Source organism: Pogona vitticeps, chromosome 2 (genome assembly GCF_051106095.1).
Source record: "Pogona vitticeps strain Pit_001003342236 chromosome 2, PviZW2.1, whole genome shotgun sequence".
Taxonomy (NCBI): domain Eukaryota; kingdom Metazoa; phylum Chordata; class Lepidosauria; order Squamata; family Agamidae; genus Pogona; species Pogona vitticeps.
Genome location: NC_135784.1, coordinates 302772742 through 302789087, shown reverse-complemented (window position 1 = coordinate 302789087; position 16346 = coordinate 302772742). Strand labels below are relative to the sequence as shown.

Genomic DNA, 16346 nt, shown 5'->3' with positions numbered 1-16346 from the left:
TGAATGAAATATTATAGTTTGAGGCACTTAATTTCCAAAGACTTGTCTGAATGAAGGATCTTTGCTTGCCATGGAAAAGATGGGATGGGTGGGAGAAATCTGGTTTCTTGGCAGGGAGTTCAACAAAAGTGATACAGCCACAGAGAAAGCCTTCTCCCGAGACATGAAAAGGGCTCTTCCACCAGATCTTAAAAGCCTGTATGAGTTTGTGTGGGAGGACATAGTCTTTTAGATAGGCATTGTATAAGACTTTATAAGTCATAACCAGGACTTTGATTTTATTATTTTTATTATTTTTATTATTTTTATTATTTTTATTATTATTATTATTATTTGAAATGTGTCTGGATATGGACCAATAACCAATGTGGATGTAGAAAAGGAGTTCCCCTGTTATTTTCCCCAAGAAGCAGTCTGGTCGCACATAGCTTTCTTGTAAAGAGTCCTCAGACGTAGTTCACCGTTCCCTCCTTCCCGGGGTGCCCTGGGACTGCGCAAAGTACCCAAGGCTACACAGGCTGGCTCTTCTGGAATACACAGTGGGGAATCGAACTCCCAAATTTCTGGCTCCACAGTCAGATACCTAAATCACTGAGCTACCCAGCCAGCCAACATGACATATACTCCACTCCCCAAAATATCTCCTTAGAGTTGGCATCTATAGAATACACATTTGTGTACAGATAAAGCAGTAAGATCGTCTGACCACTGAATGATGAGTAGGCTCTGGATTTAACAGATTACTTACTCTGACCCCACCCTATCCTTTCAGATGGTAGTATGTATTACTTCATTTCCTTCAAAATATGGTCAGCCTGCCCTGCTCCACTAGGGAAACTTCATGTTCATTCTGCTGCGTAGTGCCCTGGATCTCTGCCCCCCCCCCCGGCCATGCTCTGACGGAACCACTAAGACATATTATGTCTTGCCTACAGAAGAAAACTCTCAGTTAAATCCTGGGCTTCGTCAGTCAAAAGGAGCAGGACATATCTGTCAGAGATCTTGTTGAGGTTTTTCCAGTCAGTCCACAGGGATCTGGATTAGACAAAACAACCATCTGACTTGGTTAGTGTAATTATACTTAAAGAAGAAATAGTTGTTTTTTTTTAAAAAAAAATGCTAATTTGGATTCCGAATTGGACTCTATTAGTAGCATCTAGTTGCAACAGCACGAAGAACACCCATTATGGACTGCCAAGCAAGTTCTCACTGGGTTCAAGCATTCATTCTCCTTTGCCTAAAAGACCAATAATAGCGAGCAAGTTTCCTCCCTCATTCAAGCAGTTACAATAACAAGTACTTTCTTTTTGGCTTTTGAAGAAATTTGTCAATTTCAGTGAGTCCACATGAAAAACAATTCGAGTGAGGTCTCATTTATTCATGATGGATAAATTCAATGGATCCAGTAATTTCTAAGGTGAAGAGCTCCATTTTGTATCGTTCTGCCACATAACGTATTTTTCCATGCCCCCCCCGTGTATAAGACACTCCCCTCACTTTTCTAATCCAAAATTAAGAAATCTAAGTGGGGGTTAGCAAGTGTAGGGGGAAAGGGATCAAAGCAATCCCGTGACTGCATGATCGTTTTGATCCCTTTCCCCCTTCAACAGCCACGGGATTGCTTTGATTCTTTCCCCCCTCCTTTTGTTAAGCCCTATGGGACTTAGCAAGCAGAGGGGAAAGCAGGGATCAAAGCGATCCTGCAGCACTTTGATCCCTGCTTTCCTTTTGCTAAGGCTTAGCAAGTGGAGGGGAAAGCAGGGATCAAAGCCCTGCAGGATCACTTTGATCCCTGCTTTCCCCTCCACTTGTTTTTTCTCTCTCCTCAGCTTACTTCCACATATAAGACGGCCCTCAATTTTTAGTCTAAAGATTTTAGACAAAAGTATAGTCTTATACCTGGAAAAATATGGTAGCTACCAAAGATCAGAAGCCAGACAAGAAAAAAGATATACTATCCCTCATACAGCACTAAAAATATTGTTGAACCCACAGAGAATCAAACCCAGATTTAAGGGTTAAGCACTGACTGGAATCTCTTTGCTTCACTTCCGTCTCTCCCTCCCTCCCACTTCTTCCTTCCCTCCCATTTTTTTCCTTTCCTTTTTTCTTTTCTTTCTCATACATGAAAATAGTAAAATTCTCTCCTGCCCTCATATGTAAATTTGGAAATGCTGATTACACATTAAATAATGACTGTAATTAAAATGTAAATACAATACAGCAAGCCATTGTGGGGAAAATTGTGTTATTACCCGTGTGTCTGTTTCTCACCTGTTGCCCAGGCATCGAACTATTGATTATGAATTTTAAGAACCTTGAACCATTAATTCCTTCCTAAAGATGTGATATCTAAACAGGACCAGCCATCCGAATATAAGATGCTTTCAAACAGAGGACTGTAGGTTGACAATTCTGCAAAACCAGGATTGTCCTCTTTTTTTTGTTTGTTTTCTTTTGAAAAAAAATGGGCATTTGATCATGTAGACCTAGCCTAAGACATGTTCATATGTTTAATTACCCATTTTGCAACTTATAACATCCTTTCTGGCAATACAATGGGATAAATAAAAAAGACTGAATAAAAATGCAAATATCTTTGCTTTCAATCTGTCAAATAATTAAAGACTGCTTAATCATCTGCCTTTTGCTTGAGTAGTCTTTTAAATATAAACAAGTGAGCATTTATTACCCATATAATATGACTCTTTGGGACATTGAAGGCAATGTGAGACAAGAAATGGATGCTGCTACTTTTAGAAAGAAATATCTTCTTATTTGTTCCCCGTTTCTTATGACAGTAACATGCCGGTACCAAAGCAGTCTCAGGAAATGAAAAGCAGAGTTAAGGGTCAAATACCCCAAACTCTATGGCTGGTTGGAATCTATCTGTCCCATTTCCTTCCATCTTACAGTCTTGCTGCTTAAAATCTGCCTTCACCTATTCAGATGGGTTAATCAGTGATAGAGGAACTCAAGAATCTCTTCCTCCTACACGGAACTCCTGCCTAAAGGATGGGGGGCTCTCCTTCAGTCCTCAACATTACAGAAGCTTAGCATGGGAAGCAAGAGTATTTCCACTGTTACAGACCTGACATTGACACCCGACACTCCTGGGCCACTGCCATGGTGACAGCACACTGCTGACAGAATAGGGAAGTGGCCAATCCCTGTTACTAGCCTCTGGCTCCTGTTCCAGAGCCCAAAGCTGCAGGAGATGCTGAGCCCAGACATCCAGGGTGGCCTTTGCTGCTAGGCAGATAATGAGGAGGTTGGCTCAGACAACAGATGTTGTGGGTCAGAGAGCAATGGGAAGGTGTTGACATACAAAGCCTAGTTGATATACAGAGCCTCGTGTTCCCCATGGCCTACCGCCCTCCGATCCAGGGGACAATTCTGCTCAGTCAGCACCATTCCCCAGTTCACGTACTGGGAAGGGAAGCGCCATCTTGTTTTTTTGCTCCAGGCAACAAGATTGGCTTGCCAACTCAACAGCATCCTCTCCCACGAGATTTCAGGACTAAAGCGGGAGACTAAGGGTGGATTTCTGTGACGCCAGAAAGGTGGGGGAAGGCAAGCACAAGAAGGGAATCCAGCGTAAGAGCACTGACGCCAGCAGGGAATGAGTGGAAATGGGTGTTTAAAAACACCTCAAAGACCAAAATCACACTTCCTCGCGTTACACCCACAGCAAGATTTAAATCCCTGCCTTGAAGCCCAGAGAAGGACAGCAGTTCCCTGAGACTCCAGCTGGCACCTTCAAACCCAGAAGGGCTTTGCCCTGTAGCTGCCATTTTAGCTTCTCCTGACATCATGAGGAGGCACTGAAGAAAATCAAAATGGCAGCTTGGCCTGGCTGTCCAGCACTGTTTGAACACCCCTTGCAGCCTTATTGCTGCCCAGCTATCACCATGGGTCTGCACAGTATGGGAAAAAAAGCTTGGGGGCCTATAGTTTCCAGAACCGTCCACTCACCATGGCCATGTTCTCAAAATTTCCAGGTACCCCCCCCCGCCTAACACCTCTGTACTAGGAAACAGGAATGATCCAACTTGAAGGGCACAGGAGTTTTAGAAAAGTTTCATGTTCATTTTCCTGTCCTGAACTGAATAGTGGGCACATTTTAGATTTGGGATAATAAATTTTACTTTCTTCCTCCACCCTTCCCTGTTTTAGGTCCAGGGAAATATTTCATATTTCTGCTGCCAAACTGAAATACCCAGCTGATCCACTCCTTTTTTTTTTCTATATCATTTCTTAAAACTGTTCCTAGGCCAAGAACACAGTGACCGAATTTCAAAGGGAAATAAAACTCTTTATGGCCAAAGAATGCAAATCCAGTGGGGAGAAATTATATGTTCACATAGAAAATTGGCTATGTTCTGAGTAGTTGCTGCTCGTTCATCTAAGCAGCGCCCATTGCATCATCTGCTGTTGACCAGATGATCCTTCTTAGCCATTCAGCAAACAGCTATAGTTTCCAATCATAATTTCCAGTAAAAATATGAGCTTTTGATGCATTTCATCAGAATTTGCTGGTGTTTGCATCTGAGCTATCCCTCACGCAGGAACTGAGAGGCAGGAATTTCCAGAACTTGGAAAGTGATTTTTAAAAAGTAATTAGTAGTTAGTTGCCAATATAGTTACAGTTTTCAAAAGTAACTATTTGCTTTCTAATTTCTTAAAAGCAACTGAGCTATTTTTAAGTTTTTTTGGGGGGGGTTAAATAAAAAGCACCATAATACTACAAGCTGCTGTCATAAAATACCCCCCTTTCCTGTCTATCTCACTGTCATCCCATCAATGCATGAGTTAGTATGTGCACCATCGGCTATTCCTCCTCCAATATTTACTAAACCCATACAACCATAACTATAAAAGTAACTGAGCAAGTTGTGATTACACCACAAAATGAGTGATGTTATCTCTTCTTAAGTTACCAATATAACATAACAGAGCTATACTTTCATTGCCAGGAAAAATAATAATAAAGTCTAAGTAACTAATTGTGGTAGTTGAAATGGTCAAATCCTGACATCCCAATATACAGAAAAATCGACCTTACAGAACTGTATGGTCAATTTTGCTGTATATTGAGATGTCAAGATGTCAAGATTTTACAGAACAGTATGTTTTAAGGACTTATACCGTGTTTCCCAGGAAATAAGACAGGGTCTTAAAGTGGACCCTTGACTTACAGATGGCTTGACTTACAGACTTTTTGAGTTACAGACTTCTCTGGCCGCAAAATTTAGGTTTGACTTGCAGACTGAGATTTGACTTACAGACCAGAAAAAAAACAAAATGGAACAAAAACGGCCTGTTACGGGATTAATTGGTTTTCAATGCACTGTAGGTCAATGGAGACTTGACTTACAGACTTTTTGACTTGAGAACCGCCTTCCAATATGGATTAAGTTCTCAAGTCAAGACCCCACTGTATATTATAAAGTCTAAGTAACTAAGTAACCAGAATTTTCCCTGAAAATAAGCCCTAATAGGGTCTTATATTAATTTTTCCTCCAAAAAAACGCATTAGGGCTTATTTTCAGGAGATTTCCCCCCATTTACAACAATCTACATTTATTCAAAAACAGTCCTGTCATCTTCTTCTGGTTGCTGCACAAGGGTGGAGGGCGAGCTTTCACTCAACTAAGACTTATTTTGGGGGTAGGGCTTGTATGACGAGCATCATGAAAAATCGTACTAGGGCTTATTTTCAGGGAAACAGGATGGGTGTCGTTCCCCCCACCCCCAGAATCCACTGCACCTCTTTCTTCCACTCTATTATAACAACCCCTCCACTTTTTCCCATACTAGATACACCTCAGCATTCTTTAAAGAAGAGGACTGTCTTTGCAGGGGGAAGAATACACACAGTGAGAAGGAGTGCCTCATGCTTCTTACGCTTCTTGCTCTGACTTGTGATGACCTTCCTACAACCTGGACTGACATTTTTAGAGTTGCTGATGTCGCTTCCTTCTCCCATCTCCCTCTTGCCCTCTCTGGAAGAGGATTAGAGAAGAATGCCTTTGTTTTTAAGAGGCGGGAGAACAGCCATGGCTTCATGAATCTTCAACTAGAATTAGGATTCTTATTATCTTTTTTTTAAAATCACACTATTTCTCTATAAAACACCAGCTTTCTTACCTTCTTAGAATAAAAATGTGGATATGATTTCTTTCCAAAAGGGGAAATGTGCTGGGTTAGCTATTCTGATTTTCAGGAGCTGAATCAACAGATTAACCTGGCTGCTGTTTACTGTTCACAGCCATGACAAATATTTATGGCGCATTCAGATACGTATGCACACATGCGGACACGCAAACAAACACTCTTATTGAAATAGGACTATTGCTAACCACTCGGAAGGAGAAATCTGTCAGTTTTGCTTTTAATGTCATTTTGTATAAAATGCAGGATTAGTATCCTGTTCAGATCATAAGAGAAAGCACGTGAGCTTCCCCCATCTTGGCAGACCCCTCATTGCATGACCAGCCATGCAGTCGGTTGCACAACCAGTTTTTACAAACCATGTGAGACAGAGCAAATGATGGGGAGCATATTGGAGCATGGGAAACATTCGTCTGATCATTCTTCTGCCATCACAGGATACTGGTACCTGTTTCTCTGGCCTCCAACATGAAGAAATTTATGAATTCTGACAAATCGTTTGGAAAGGAACAGAAACAGAATTCTCCCCTTTTTGTGTTATGTACAGCTATAAATCTGTCAGGTTCTGTTTCTCCGATCTCGAATTCTTTCTGTCCTATTTACTGTAGTTTTCTGTGTATAAGACCCCCCCTTTCTAACACAAAATTAAGAAATCTAAGCGGGGCTCAGCAAGTGGAGGGGGAAAGCAGGGATCAAAGCACTTTGGTGATTCCTGCTTTCCCCCTCCACTTTCTTGCAAAGAAATTCTGAATCATGGCAAACTTTTTCAGGGTTTTCTAGGTAGACCATTCCCTTCTGGGAGCATCCTGGGACGACACAGCTTGGCTCAAAACCACACAGGCTGGCTCTTCTCTTAAGGGGCACAGTGGGGTCTCGAACTCCCAACCCAAATTCCTGAGCTATCCAGCCAGCCTCCTTTCTAAAGGAGAGAAGAATAAACCTCTTTCGCTTCTGCTACTGTCATAACAAAAAGCAACAACACACCCATTTGTATCTGTATGTGTTTTGGTGACTGTTGTTTTAAACAGGTGTGACTACAGAAATCTCATCTTGATTGTCCTTTGGTCCCCATCTCCACGTTAAAAGTTCACATGCTTGAGGAACAAGGTGGGAAAAATCTCTCAGAAAGAGCTGCTCCCAGCAACTGGGTTAAAGATACTAGGGCTCCTCTGATTCAGGATGTACTGAGTACAAAACCTGAGTTAACACCATATTGTTGCTCTTTTTTGTTTGTTTCTTTCTTTTTAGGGTAGCTTGTGAATCAGTCCTTCTAGTCGTTAGAGTCTCTGCAATACAAGAGCTCGGTTAGAAATTGGAAGTCGATGATACGCAGCATTTACCAAGCGAAAGACACGCAGAACATCCATAGCAGAATTGGTTTATGATTAATTTTTTTGGTTGGCTTGGAGGGCTAGCAGGAGAAAAACCCGCGGTCAAGGAGTTCTTTCCAAATGCAAAATGGAAGCAAGGAATCTAAATAAACATTTCCATCACACTGTTGTTTTTTTTTTAAATAAAATCACATTGCCTGGTAGGCTATTTTAATGCATGACCTCATTTAAGTAGTGAGAGTAGGGAACACTTTTGGTAACTGACAAAGGTAATGAAAAATTTTGCCATGAAGTTCATAGGGTGAGCTAGTAACTTATTTTTATCTTATTCATTATGCAAATTTTTCGGCAGCCACAGGAGGCAACTTCAACAGCATAACTCTCTTCCTGGGGCTCAGCGGCCGTAACCCCTTTCACTTCCCATCTCCGATAAAGAATCGTTTGTGCATGATATAGAAATACATTGCTCCCCTCCGCAACCACCCGTTTCTGTTTTCTCTCTTAAATGTTTAATACCCATGAAGTTTACTTTTTAAAACCATTTCGTTACATTTAATACTTTGCTCTTATTTTATTTTTAACTGGAATACCTTCTTGTACTTTTAGGAAAAATATTTTTATCCTTGCATGAGACTCACAGTACCTTTGCTTGCAGGGACCAGAACGTGGCATGATGATGCCAAATTATGATGGTTTGGCAGGAAGTTAATTAATTAGCTAAATTGGGTGGCTAATGCTGGCCTTGAGGAAAAGCTGCAAACATCTACATGATGCTGGCAGTGAAGAATCACTGGCTTTGAGAAACTGGTTTCGGAACTGGTTGGTGAAGGATGCTGATGGTGAAAGAGGACGCATCAAAGCCAACTAATGTCTCTGGATACTCAGATCGGGATTTGGAATTTTTATATAAACTGGCTAACATATTACTGTCAGTAGTTGCTCTAATATTTGTATAACAAATTTATGTTAGCACTGCGGTAATGGGGTGCTGTGTTACTATTTTTTTTAAAAAAAATCCCCATTGGAATACAGTGGTACCCTGCTTGACAATTACCTCGTTAGACGAGGAAATTGCTTAACGATGAAGTTTTTGCGATTGCAAAACGATGTTTGAATGAGTTTTTTTCACTTTGCGATGATCGGTTCCCTGCTTCAGGAACCGATTCTTTGCATTACCATGATCAAAAACAGCTGATCGTTGGGTTTCAAAATGGCCACCGGGTGTACAAAACGGCTCCCCGCTGTGTTTAGGAAGACTTTTTCGCAAGACAGGGAGCTGAAAATGGCCGCCCTATGGAGGATCTTCGCTGGACGGTGAGCTGTTCAACCCATTGGAATGCATTGAACGGGTTTTCAATGCATTTCAATGGGATTTTTTATTTTGCTTGATGAGGATATCACTTAACAGCGATTTTCCTGGGATGGATTATCCTCGTCAAGTGAGGCACCACTGTAATAATAATTATGTGGCACTAGTTATGACTTTTGGTATAGAGAACTCAGATGTGGCTTACCATTCCCTTCTTCTGGGGATGCCCAAAGACTGTGTAGCATGCCCAAGATTACACAGGCTGGCTCTTCTGGAAGGATTCACAGCCAGGCGCTCCAATTCACTGAGCCCATTGTACCACTTCCCCATTCTCAAAAGAACTGCAAATTAAACCAACTCACCCCCAATGACTATTAAATGTTAGGCTAGGGAGGTCAGGAGTAAAATTTGGCCTAAATCAAATTGCTAGTATCAACTAGAGTAAATGAGTAGCAGATTTATGAATCAGTGCCCATGTAAATTCCAGTGATTCAGTGGATCTACTGATTCCTACTGTGGTAGAGTAGACAGAATGACAGACTAGGACTCAGGAGGCCAGGGTTCAAATCCCCACTCAGCCATGGAACTCACTGAGGATGTGGAACTGGTAAAACCACTCATTCGTTTAACTATCGCACCTTCAAAACCTTGTTAGAATCACTGTTAAGTCGGTTCTGACCTGAAGGTACACAACAACAACAAACTCTAGTTGGGACTAACAGATTTAGGCCATCATTTTGGCTGCCCAAAACATAACACGTTAGTGACAAATTTACAATCCTGGAAAAATTAATGTGTATCTGCTTTACTCCTCAAAGTAACACACTACAGACAACACATTTAATTCTAAACTATAATCTGGCAGGGAGAAACCATGTGACGTCTTCCCTTCACATATGCATGCACATATGGTTGCATGTGCCTGTGTGCCCACACACGTATATACATGCAGAGCTGCCATATACTGAACAGGGGATTCTAGATAAGACTACCTTCTAATCATCATAATTTCTGAAAGAAACACATTACAGTTTCCTCTCACTTTCTGTTTTTTTGTCTCCCAACCATCCAGACATACATTTCAGCTAAATGCAAAGATCGGTGAAACAGCTAACTGCCATGTTCTCTGGTCTCCAGACTAGCAGTACAAGGCAGCTAGTTGACAGAGGTACCAGGAGGGCTGTAAAGCCCAATGAGATGTGGTGTTGTTGTTTAGTCATGTCCGACTCTTCGTGACCCCATGGACCAGAGCACGCCAGGCTCTCCTGACTTCCACTGCCTCCCGGAGTTTGGTCAAATTCATGTTGCTTGCTTCAATGACACTGTCCAACCATCTCGTCCTCTGTCATCCCCTTCTCTTCCCTTGACAATTTCCTAACATCAGGGTCTTTTCCAGGAAGTCTTCTCTTCTCATGAGATGGCCAAAGTATTGGAGCTTCAGCTTCAGGATCTGTCCTTCCAGTGAGCACTCAGGGTTGATTTCCTTCAGAATGGATAGGTTTGTTCTCCTTGCAGTCCAGGGGACTCTCAAGAGCCTCCTCCAGCACCACAATTCAAAAGCATCCATTCTTCGGCAGTCAGCTTTCTTTATGGTCCAGCTCTCACTTCCATACATCGCTACTGCAAAAACCATAGCTTTGACTATGTGGACTTTTGTTAGCAAGGTGATGTCTCTGCTTTTTAAGATGCTGTCAAGATTTGTCATCGCTTTCCTCCCAAGAAGCAGGCGTCTTTTAATTTCGTGGCTGTTTTCTCCATCTGCAGTGATCATGGAGCCCAAGAAAGTGAAATCTATGCGAAGTGGTACCTCTTACCAAATTTGGTTAATTGCTGGTCCAATCAAACAGTTCAGCTCGTACAGCCTTTCATTCTATAGGGCAGGTGAATGGGTGCAGCATCTGCACGCAAGAGAAAGACTACTGTACTCTTACTATGTTAACAGAGTTGTGTAAAAGTAAATATTGAAGTGAATGTTTAAACTCTTTAAGCCTAGGGCTCGCCAATGATTATGCAGGCTTAAGAACAGGCAGCCTGTTTATATGCTGAACACTGAAAATAAATTTGTAGGCAACAGGAGTCTAAGGCAGATACCTCAAAAATTATGAATCCTCCAAACCAGCAATGGGCTAAATCAGATCCCAATCAGCATGAATGGGACAGGCAGTTCTTCAGACTTAGCAGTAAAAGTATATCGAGACACACAGACAGCCTGGGGGAGCAGGGGTGGGGAATCTCTTGCTGATAGGGTTCGTTTTATATTGAATGTCCTGTCCATTATACTGTAATAAGCCCAAGGCTCACAGGGCAGCACTTAGAAAAAAATATCCTTATTTTTCATACCACAAAAGTGATCTGGCTCACAGCAAATAACAATCTCTGTTAAATAAACAGAAAACTCATTTATTTTAGTAGATCAGAGAGCAGCCCCAGTAAATTAGATCAAAAACTTCATCTGAGCTGGACAATGGTCGGAAACACAGAGGTAATCTTCCAACTCGTTGCATTTGTGAAACACAGGAATTATTTATAGAATGAACACGTATCATTTCCACCACCACCACCACCCCCTAGAGACCATTTGGTCACACACTGCTGCTTCCTAAGGGCTGTGAACACCCAACTTGGAATGTATTCCTGAGTGCTATCATTCCCACCACCACTTCGGATTGCTGAGGACTAAATGTATATACTGTATATGATGGAGTCTAAACACAGCAGGAAGTTACTCCTGTCCTGCACTTTCCATCTAATGGCATTCAAGCTCTTATTAGTAGCCTTAACCCTCTTCTAACCTTCCTGGAATGGGCACAAGGCGTTAAAGAGCAAAGCACCGTTGATTCAAATTCCTTTGGAAGCTCTTGATTTTGGGAATGAAGGTCTTCAGATTTGTCTCAGTTTAGGGTGCAATCAGATGGCTGCAAAAATGCAGATCTGATTACATCATAAAGGATCAGTTGGATCTCCCTTAAAATGACCCTTCTATCTGCTGGGGAATCACTTCAGCCCAGCCCCCAAAAGTAGAAGCCTTGCAATGGACCAAAAAGTCTAGCTTGGGAGTGGATTTAGGGTCAGGTGGGAATGCATTTCCCTGTGTGTCATATGATTGTGAAGGAAAAGATCACACTAGGATGCTCCACAAGTGGTCCAGATCGCGACATATTTCCCTATGTAACCCACAGCCTCAGTTTGTTCCAAAGCCTCCTCAGAAGCAAGACTTCAACAGGATCAGTCCTAGAGCCCATTTCAAAGGCTAAGGCTTTGAATATCACAATTTTCTACATAGGAGGATGTGGACAATGTTGAGAAGGAATCAATTTCTGGATAGGAAGCACTGACATTTTTGCTGGAATTTTCTGCTAAAGAGGACAAAATAAAACTTTACTAGGCATGGCTAGTCAATAGGAGCATGATAGGGAGAAGTAACTGGAAACACCCTTTGTAAAAAACACGGTGTTATTTTTCATTCACCATAAGAGCACATAAAACGCTTAATTATGAAGCGCAAAGATGTGATACAAATCTCATGATCAGAAATAAAGTAATAACTATGTATTGTCAGCCCTCACCCCCGCAGAAAAAAAATGTGGGGAGGAAGTTGCTTTTTCACTATATGACTTCCCGGTAGATATGAGACCCAGACATTTTCTTTACGAAAACTAATCCTGGTATTCGTTACTCTTACTTCCTTTCCCATGAGTTGTGATCAACGTTTCCTTTAAGCTGCGCAGCCGTGCGGTGCTGGATCAGGGCTGCGCAGCCGAGCCAGAGCTGGGGTCCATTTGCTTACGGTTGCACCCGGAACCCTGTGCATGTGGAGGAGGACCCGACTCCCTGCTAGCAGAGCATTCGAGGGCGCCTGGTTGTGTTGCAATCTATAGCTTTGCGCATCTCATAAGAAAGCCTTCTGGGGACACAAGCTAGCATTCCTCTTTGTCTTCAAGGGTACAAGTCACCAAGCACAAAAGCTGTATCGCAATGCAGAAACATCTTTCCAAATACACCTTGGCTCATGTGAGATACAATTCTAAAAACAATTCTGTGGCAATCAGGAAATGCTGTAGATTCCCGTCTTGCAATCCCATTCCTTCCCCACAACTTGTTTTACAATCAGTAGGATTTGCTCTTCTCATGAGCTACTACACATTCTGGAAGAAGTGACCAAGCTGAGATCACAGGATCAATCAACCAACTGCATATCCAAAAAACCTTCTGTGTTTACTAATGCTTCCAACAGCAAATCTAACCATAGCATCAGCTCATACAATGTTTTCTTCAGTAATCCCTTGTCTCAACAAACCAAAGTGAAGCTCGGTCACCCTAAGAGGAAGGAGTGAGCCTGGGTGGTGTTTTTGTTTGTTTATTTTTTAAGTCTTTACTTTCTGGTCAACTGGGTGACATTCATCTCTTCCACCCACAAATACTCTATTTTGTTTAATTGCCCTCACCCGCAATTGCCCTCATTTGCTCTCTATGGCATTATCACAAAAACACTCTTACAGGTTGTGAGTGTGGTTGCCGACATTAAGTGACATGTCACATCACGGAGACACATCACCAGCTTACTATATTGTCCCTACTTAGGTGGGAAAATTTACAGGAAGGAAAAGGACAAATAAATCAGCTGAGATGGCTAAGGGCTGAATGAGCAGATGCTCGGTCAGCTTAGGCTCTGCTGAATCTCAACCTCTCCTAGACTAAAGATGTTGGAAATTAGTAGTAAATTTATAAACATGGAAATGTAACACACCACCCTCTTTTGGTCTTTCTGATGGCAGATCTCAGCTGGGACAGCAGTTATACTGGTAGGCCTGAGAGCACCTGGCACAAGGAAGTTGTCTTGGAGGAAGGGAAGTTGTGTTAGCAAAAGAAGTTTCTGCCCATTCCAAACCCATTCCAGATAGCATATATTTGAGTTTGGACTGCACTATACTGTAATTCAAAATGTGCAAGAAGAAAGATGACACCCAGAAAAACAGTAGCGGGGGGTGGGGGGAGAAGTGAGTAAGGAAATGAACTGGAGAGCAAAATTTAAAATATTTATACAGGTCTACATGTTCTTCAAGAAATATTATTATACTCCCTACGTTACTAGCTACAAAAAAGTTCAGCAACCTTGAAACTGGCTGGCAACTTTTTAAAAAAAAGTATAGGAGCTAACCTGAACAGTCTGAAGAGCCTTAGAGATAAAATATGCATGGATGCTTGTATATTTCTCATGTCCAGATTTTGGAAATCAGCACCAGAGTCAACAGTCTGTTTTTAAAAAAAGTTATATGAAGTGATATGAAGTGATGGCTAGAATCCTATTGGTTATGTATGCCACTGCTAGTGCAATACTGCAAATCACAGCAGAGAACTAATACAGTCGTGCCTCGCAAGACGAAAATAATTCATTCCGCGAGTCCTGTCGTCTTGCGAAATTTTCGTCTTGCGAGGGGCGTTTTCCCATAGGAATGCATTGAATTTTAATTAATGCATTCCTATGGGCCAAAAAAACTCTGAAAACGTCATTTACCAGGTAGGGAACTGGGGAAGCACCAACGGAGGACTGGCAGGAATCCCCCACAACCGCGATCACTGCTTTCAGAGGTCCCCTGGCAGTCCTCCAGTGGTGCTGGGGAAGCCTTCGGAAGCTTCCTCTGCACCATCGGAGGACTGGCGGGGGTCCCCCGCAACCGCAATCGCCGGCTTGAGAAGCCTCTGAAGACTTCCCCAGCACTACTAGAGGACTGCCAGGGGACCTCTGAAAGCGGTAATCGCAGTTGCGGGGGACCCCGCCAGTCCTCCGATGGTGCTTCCCCAGCTCCCTACCCGGTAAGTGACTTTTTCAGAGTTTTTTGGCCCATAGGAATGCATTAATTAAAATTCAATGCATTCCTATGGCAAAACGTGCCTCGCAAGACAAAAATATCTTCGTCTTGCGAGGCACTTAAAAACTCACAAAACGCTTTCGTCTTGTGAGTTTTTCATTACCCGGGGCATTCGTCTTGCAAGGTAGCACTGTACTGCAAATCACAGCAGTTAACAACTGGATGCTTGTATAAGTGACTTATTAGCTACTAACAAGTTTCTATTGCAATTTATAGTAGTGGTTCCCAACTAGAAATCCTGGACAGCACAGATAGAAGTGAACGCTTCCGTGAGTTTTAGTCCAAGAATATCGAGGGACCTAAGGTTGGGAACCACTGATTTATATCATTCCACTTATGCAGGCATAAATGATCGCTGGCTAAAATCCTGCTGCTTAGTATTGTAAGTTGCACTAGAGTAAGCCTATTGAATTCATGGGGATTTCTTGAATCCAATTCTCTATAAGTTCAATTGATTCAAGTAGGCTTACTCTAGTTGTGACTTACTATACTAAAATCACAACTAGAGTAAGCCCACTTGAATCACTTGAATTTACAGAGAATTGGTTCTACAAATCCCCACTAATTCAATGGGCTTAGGTAAACATTCCCCTTGACATTTAATCCAGTTGTGTCTGACTCTAGGGCATGGTGCTCATCCCTGTTTCCGAGCCACAGAGCCAGCGCTTGTCCAAAGACAGTTTCCGTGGTCACGTGGCCAGCGCGACTAGACACGGAACACTGTGACCTTCCCACCGAGGTGGTACCTATTTATCGACTCGCATTTTTTACATGCTTTCAAACAGCTAGGTTGGTAGGAGATGGGACAAGCGACGGGAGCTCACTCCATCCCGTGGATTCGATTTTACGACAACTGGTCTTCTGACCTTGCAGCATGGAGGCTTCTGTGGTTTAACCCTCAGCGCCACCACATCCCAATGGACTTACTCTACTGCAATTTACTGTATTAAGCAACAGGATTTTAGTCAATATAAAAATGATTGTAAACTGGATTTAAATCTGGGAAAGACAATAGCAATAGACATTGAAATCCAGAAGTGTGCAAGGGGAGAAACGCAACAGGTTTCAGAGGAGGACGGAGAACCATAACAGAAGGAGAACCATAACAGCATTAAGCATTTGTCCACCTGCATGATCAAATCCATCAAATTCAGCGCTAGAGTCAGCTATACACAGGACATCTGGACTGTGCCCAGTGCCACAAAGAGCCTGAACTAGGAAAGAAAGATTATGGGATTTGGAAACGGGAGTTGGTCAACAGGAAGTGGATCAATGTTGGAGCAATTTCTTCATTAGTTTCTATCGCCTGGGTTGAGACCTTTGCTTGACCCCACTTTAGGTTCTCTCTTCTTCAACATCTGGTTTCAAAAGGTCCCACTGGAGTCAGAGGGTTTCATCTTCCAAAGGGACCTGGTTATTGAGAGTTAATGCTGATATCACAAAGCTAAGCCTTGGGAATTCATAAAACCCCATAGCCGTAGGAATAATACTGTTCTACTCATCTTAGAGAAGTCTTCCCACCCTCAACTTAAGAATACTTTCTGTCTTGCACAGAGTGGTGACATATCCTCTTTTAAGTGAGTAATTCCTTCTTTTGAAGCCAGTCCTCCTTTTGAAGGGCTGTCTAGTAAGAATTTGATTTAAAGATAAATGACCACAACA

The 16346-nt window shown here is 42.2% G+C and overlaps 1 protein-coding gene across 3 annotated transcripts in view; it reads right to left on the bottom strand.

The window, feature by feature from the left end:
- ZBTB7C (zinc finger and BTB domain containing 7C) overlaps positions 1 to 16346 on the bottom strand; it is a 265388-nt gene that overhangs the window by 122455 nt on the left and 126587 nt on the right. The window lies entirely within an intron of this gene.